This window comes from Amaranthus tricolor, chromosome 9 (genome assembly GCF_026212465.1).
Source record: "Amaranthus tricolor cultivar Red isolate AtriRed21 chromosome 9, ASM2621246v1, whole genome shotgun sequence".
NCBI classification, from domain to species: Eukaryota; Viridiplantae; Streptophyta; class Magnoliopsida; order Caryophyllales; family Amaranthaceae; genus Amaranthus; species Amaranthus tricolor.
In genome coordinates, this window is record NC_080055.1 from 20,712,268 (window position 1) to 20,718,267 (window position 6,000).

Consider the following 6,000-nt stretch of genomic DNA (forward strand, 5'->3'; position numbering starts at 1 on the left):
TATTCTTTCCTTGGTCTTCAACAATTAAGATGCAACATCCTAATTCTGGCTCTTTATTTAATCGTGGGAACATAGTGAACTCTGAGGTGGTTGAATGTCATCATAAATTGCAGGCTAAGTTGTTGTACAATGAGAAAAGGCCCAAATTTGGATAAAAGTTATGGTCTTGTCCGTATTGGCCTGTACGTAAGCTGAAATTACCTTCTTCTTTTTTTTTTTTTTATTTATGTGTGTTCATTACTAATGTCATGTTTTATTATTTGTGAAGAATTGTGAATGGTTTTTTTTTGAGTGGGAGAAGGATGGTAACAATTTAGAGGGATGGTTCATTACTAATTTCAATGTTGATTTCTTACGTCCTATTTGTTTGTATCCTTATATATCGAATGTAGGCAATGTTAAATGTTATGCTATTTGTTAGTGGCAACTATTAGTAACCTTGATCAAATAGGTGAAGAGCACCTAAACTCTTGTAAATTTTGTGACTTTTAACGATGAATGAAATGTCAACATTTGTGCATAATATGTGTTCCTGAAATAAGATTCACAACTACACCACATAACTTCCATAAATAAATTTGTTTCTTGTTTATAACTTCATAACAACACATTGTTAAGAGGCAAAAAAATGGTTTCTCTTTACAAGGAGAAACACTAACATATAGATAGTATTCAATTCAGTGGTGTAACTTAAGTTCTTAATTAAACATATTTAGAACTACACTATAAAAAAGACAAAATAATAGTCTTGTTCTTGACTTGGCAGGTTGTTCTTCAAAGAGGGTTAGTGTTAGAACCAATAAACTTTGCTCCATCCCTTTGTCCTAACAGCTACATATATAAATAACAAATTAGTTGCAAGGTACTTTTAAGACAAGTTTTGATTACTCATATCAAATTTATGAGAACTTAAATTTTCTATAACATTACCATCTTGTGTAATGATGACATCAAAATCTCGTGGAATTTGTGCAATGTTAAAATAAGAAAGAGTTATAAGATTATTCAATTCAGTGGTGTAATGAAAACATTGTAATCTTTACTACTCACCCTTCCTCTTGCTATAGAACCTTTACCTCATATTTTATTTACGCCTCTTCCTCCCCTAAAACCTACCCACTTCTTATTTATCTACCATTCCTTCCAATTCTGATGGTTGTGCTATAGCTTTTAAGTGTTGTTGTGATTGTGAAACTTGAACTAGAGGTGCCCTATGTTCTGTTGTCATGTTTTTTTATTTTTGCATTGGTTGTGAAGATCTTGGAGGTTGTCCATCCTTCCTAGGTCTTCCCCTCTTTCTTAGAGGTTTCTCTTATTTGTACAAGAATGTTGTCCTTATTGGGACATCCCTTCTTATTATGCCCCTGAGACTTTCATAAGCCACAAGTCATCACAATACCATGCTTTGTCAATCTCCCTGGCTTCTTAGTTTTTTTATGTGGATCCTTTCTTCTATTCAGTCATGGTCTTCTTGAACCTATTTTAATTGGTGGTGGAGTAAGAGGGTCATCTGATCATGGCCAGAACCTTTGACCATCAATTGGTGGAATTGAGCTTGAGTAACTTTTAAGATAATTCTTTTTTCTGTAGAGCGAATAGTCTTCAACTTCCAAATGTAAAAAAGAAATGCATGAGATAACCACAGTCTTCTTCACTGTGTCACTTATTTCCCAAGGTTATTATAGTAATCAAGCATACTCCCATGTAACATTTTATAGGCATTGTACATTACATGGTAAGCAAAAGGCTTTTTAACAAGATAATCATAAGCCTTTTTCACTGAGTCACTTATTTCCTTAGTAGGCAAGTGAGGTCTTGTCTTTAAAACATCCAAGAATTGTCGTGCCACCCATTTAGCTTATAGTAGTTTATTCTTCTCCATGTTTCTTGTGCACACGTGTTCGCTATCCACTGACTTCACCACGTAAGCAGCTCTCCTCCTATCTCATGAAACATACAAATAAAAGGGACATTTGAGGACACACTTCACCCACTAGTGGAAAAAACCTCATTTGCTGCGGTTTTTTGGCCATAATATGCTGCGGTTTTGGCCCTAAGCATTAGTGATAGCAGCAGATGGCCTATTATAAATGTTGCGGTTTAAAACCACAGCAGAAAAGTGCACTATATGCTGCGGGCCTCCCTAAAACCGCAGCATCTAGTGCAAGACTATATGTTGCGGGCCTCCACAAAATCGCAGCATATAGTTTTGTACTATATGCTGCGGTTTTATGGAAACCGCAGCACATATATTTTTTTTTTTTTGCTTTTTTCGTTTAATACTAATAAATAATCCAATAATGTACAATATAAATAATGATTAATCCAATAATCCAATGATAATCACCAATTATCTCTTTGTAAACTCTCGATCGTATATATAATAATATGTATATATACAAATTAAAGTCCTAAATCTAAACTAATTACATTATTTACCAAGAACAAAAATTAGCGAGATACGCGTCAATCTTGTCTTTCAATTGGCGCATTTCTCCATCTCTCAAAGGGCGTGTTTCCCTTGGAATGTCGTATAAAACCTATAATATAATATTAAATTAAATGATACATAAACATTATTAGATTTTACCAATAGTAAATATATAATATTATAATTTAAGAACGTAACAAATACTTACGGCGTCAATGTTTTCGACTCCAACCTCCTTCACGGATTGTAAGATATCGTCCATGTATTTGAGAGTATAGTAGCCACAATCAACAATATTATCAGCTTGTCGAAAGTACTAACAGAAAATAGATGTTAGTGCCAAAAAAGCTTAAAAACCCATAAAATCGCAACTTAGCACGTCATTTCTAGCATATGACTATTATTTTCAACTCTAACCACTTCAACACAATAATATATACCAAATAGTGTTGTGTGCCAAGTTTCGTGCAAAACAAACCAAGTTTGAGCTACTTTATGCGCGAAAGTCCAAAAAAGCTTAAAAACCCATAAAATCACAACTTAGCACGTAATTTCTAGCATACGACTATTATTTTCAATTCTAACCACTTCAACACAATAATATATACCAAATAGTGTTGTGTGAGAAGTTTTGTGCAAAAGAAAGCAAGTTTGAGCTACTTTATGCGCGAAAGTCCAAAAAAAGCTTAAAAACCCATAAAATCAAATAGTGTTGTGTATCTTTACTGCTGTCCATTCGGAAATGTGGCTCTGGATATAGATCCCATTTCTCCACACACTTTCTTCATTGTGCTGAAATGCATCGGAAAAGTATAACTATATATATATATATATATATATATATATATATATATATATATATATATATATATATATATATATATATATATATATATATATATATATATATACATATATATATATATATATATATATATATATATATATACATATATATATATATACATATATATATATATACATATATATATATATATATATATATATATATATATATATATATATATATATATTATATATATATATATATATATATATATATATATATATATATATATATATATATATATATATATATATATATATATATATATATATATATATATATATATATATATATATATATATATATATATATATATAACACTTTAATTAAATAAAAATTGGTAAAATTTATAAAATTACGTACGCATTCAACAAGGCTTTGAATTTTGTGTTGCGAGGCGGGCTTTGAGGTTTTTGTAATGAGTCGAAGACGTGCACAGCGTTCGTTAAAGGACATATGACCAAAATTATCCAATGCAAACTACAAACGCAAATTTAAAATCAACAAATTAGAGATTATGTGAACTTAAAAATCAAAAGATAAGTTAAATTTCAAAAATAAAACTTACTCTTCCACATATAGAGCCAAAATGAACATGTGTGTAGATGCAAGGGAATTATTCAAAGTAGTCTCAATGTATGCTTTGACGTCATCTGGATCATTTACGCTTTTAGTACCCGAAATCGACTCAGGACAAAACCATCCAATTTTTATTGGAGGTTCGCAAGAATTTAGCTCCTCGTACGCCGCACTAAACTCACGAATAAGAAAATTTTGTCAGTAATTCGGTTGTTGATACAATTAAACAATAATGCCTAAATTGTAAGATGATGAACATCACCTCATGTAGACATGATAAGAGCTACATTCAACATTTCTCCTCTCAAAAATTGCCCAATGTCACTAGGACCAATAATTACAAATGGGCTCTCAACAAAGCAGAATTGTTCCTTCTGCAGGGTTAGAACGATTGGGTCCTCCTCATGCAGGCGAGATGCACATGTGTGCAGCCATTTGCAATCTTGAGAGAGATCTTTTAGCTCCGCATCAGTCAAAATTGGAGTGATTGCCATCGACTTTGACCCAGTCGACACCTTTGATAAAGAATCGATCTCTCTCCTAGAGCCCTTTGGACTCTTTTGCTATTTCAACTTATATAATTACATGCAATTAAAAAAATAAAAATAAATAAGATACAAATGATTATTACCATGGTATATCAATTTAGCATCAACCGGCGCTTGATCCTTGGCACTCGCGTAAAATGTAGATGACGCCAAAATAAAAACCCCACTATTCTGTAGATAAGATGGTTTCTTATCTTGAACCTCAGTCAAAAATGTGAAGCCATTGACATCGTAACCCTCATATTTATTGAAATCATCTCGAGGACCAAAAGCTAACCACTTAACAATTTCTGATACACCCTTGAGTTCTTCACTTATTACTCGATTATGAAACCAATCAATAAACGTCTTGTTATGCAACTGTATCAATCCCCTATCCCCTTTACAAGGATATTTTGCGCGCAATATATCTAAATGTTCACTCAAAAAAGGATGGACTTCAGGAATATGATGCAACACATACAAGTGTGCTTGTAGAAGACTGTCTCGAGGAAGTGTGATCAATTTGGAGCCAATTGTTCCTTTTCCCTCAAGCCTTCCTTCATGTCGAGAGGTGGGAAGTCCAATAGGCTTTGCCATGGCTAAATACTCGGCTATAAAGTTACTAATCTCATCGCTCACAGTGCCTTGAATCATACTCCCCTCGGGTTGTGCTGGATTCCTCACCATGTTTTGTAAAACACCCATGTGTCTTTCAAAAGGATAACACCACTTTAAAAAAACTGGACCCAAAAGCTTGATCTCACGAACGAGATGGACAATAAGATGAACCATTATGTCAAAGAAAGAAGGTGGATCATACATCTCAAACTTGCATAAAGTTACAATCACGTCGACTTGAAGAGCATCAAGTTTAAAGGGATCAAGAACTTTACTACAAATTGTGTTGAAGAACGAACATAGCTTGGTAATAGCATATCTTACATGTTTTGGCAGTATTCCACGGATTGCAATTGGTAAGAACACTTGCATCATTACATGGCAATCGTGAGATTTCATGCTTCCCAACTTCAGCTCACCATTTAGGGTCACAAATCTCTTCATGTTGGATGAGTACCCGGACGGAACCTTAATGCCATACAAAGACTCACAAAATGTCTGCTTCTCTGCTTTGGACAATGTGTAGCAAGCTGAAGGCAAATAAACTTTGTCATTACTCATCTTCTTACCGCCCTTTCTCTTGTTACTGCCACCAACTTCATCAGCTCTATTTCTTTTCTTACTCACCTTAACATGTGCCCACAACTCTGGACGAAGACCCTTAGATTCAAACCAATCTCGCACGGCCGTAACATCCTTTGTCTTACCCGGAATGTTCATGAGAGTCCCGAGTATGGCATCGCAAACATTTTTCTCTATATGCATAACGTCAAGACAATGCCTAACCTGTAGATCTCTCCAATATGGAAGCTTCTAAAAGATTGATTCTTTTTTTCCATAATCGATCTTCACCCCCTTGCACTTGCCCTGTTTTACCAAATACAGTCTCAACTCCCTTAACCTGTTCATAAACCTCATAACCAGTCAACGGTCGACTAGCTACACGGTCCTCAACCTCCCTGTTGAACATCTTCTTCTTCTTACGATATTGGTGA